Source organism: Chrysochloris asiatica, unplaced genomic scaffold, assembly GCF_000296735.1.
Source record: "Chrysochloris asiatica unplaced genomic scaffold, ChrAsi1.0 scaffold00195, whole genome shotgun sequence".
In the NCBI taxonomy this organism is placed as follows: domain Eukaryota; kingdom Metazoa; phylum Chordata; class Mammalia; order Afrosoricida; family Chrysochloridae; genus Chrysochloris; species Chrysochloris asiatica.
In genome coordinates, this window is record NW_006408713.1 from 4,488,831 (window position 1) to 4,490,277 (window position 1,447).

Consider the following 1,447-nt stretch of genomic DNA (forward strand, 5'->3'; position numbering starts at 1 on the left):
TTCTTATCAGCTGGAAGCTTCACTCTTCACTCTAGTCCTCTGTGGCTATGTCACTGACTCTGGGCCCAAGAGTCCCCAGGTCTTGCCACACTGTTAGCCAACCAGGTGTCCACTGGGTTCAAAGGAGTCTATTGAACATTGTAGGGCTTAGCTTGCAGCTTCATTATTGTTTTTCCCTCACTTCTCTTTATTGGTGACAAACGTGGCCACCAATCAGAGCGTGTATTCTCCTTGAGTCTTAGTCTTGGAAGGGGGTTTGCCCTGAGGGGACCCAACCACTTGCCTTGATGTCCCCTGGGTGAGCAACTTGCTTGTTCTTTTGGTAATCAGTCTGACCGCCTATATTGTTTTGTATTTTTCCTGTTGGTCTTTCTTTCAAGAAGTACCTTCTGTTCTTCTAGCTGCTCCAGGCTGGTCTGCTTGTTCTTTCAAGTGGAAATTTCCCACCTCAGAGGATTCTGAATGCTGTTCAGGATTCTACCTGTGGTCTTATGCAATGCAGAGGCTCTGCAGGAAGCCTCCTTCACTGGGTACATGGTAGCCCCATTTTAGGTATTCCAATCGGTTATAGGCAGAAGACAAACATACAAGTTTTCTAAGATGATATTTCAGGCTATTCCTTTCTCTCCCTCTTGTGTCTTTTTTATAATGGTATGCCAGGGAAACCAAGATTTAAAGACAGCAAATCATCTTTACATTATTTGCCCCTTTTCCCCATCCTAGCCATGTCTCAATCCCTGTATCCCAGAGCACTGTTGTTCCAACGTTGTGCATGCATCATTATTTACCTCTGTCCCACTTAGCCCATGCAAACCTGCCTAATTGTTTTCCTGTTCACTTTGTTCTTCCATTCCCCTCCCCCTTCTTTTTCTCTGCTTTCTTTAACTGTAAAATTAATCCTAAAAAAGGGAAATTTCATTTAAAATTATAAATTAAATGCAAAAGCTATAGTCCCCTTTTTAAATAGAAATCCAGTAGAGATAAAATGCTATTAATGCCAGTCTATAAATTCCTTCTACAGCCATACATTGAAAGTGTACTCGTTGCTAAGATTTCCAGTGCTCCCAGGGGAAGAGATACAGAGTCTCAGCCATAAAGGAGTCTTTAGGTTAGGCTACCTTTAGAAAATATATTATGCTACTATCTACCTTTTTTCAGTATAAAAGGACATGAAGCATGAGCATTTTCTTCTTTCTTTGTTTTGTTTGGATTAAAACCCAGACACATTTTATCCACATCTTATCCAGAGAATTGAAGAGCAGAGATGTCAGCTTGAGAACTAAGGTGTGCCTGACCCAAGCCATTGTATTTTCAATAGCCTCATAAGGATGCGAAAGCTAGACAGTGAATAAGGAAGATTGTAGACGAATTGATGCCTTTGAGTTGTGGTGTTGGAGGAGAATACTGAAAGTGCCATGGACTGCCAAAAGAACCAATAGATCTGTTT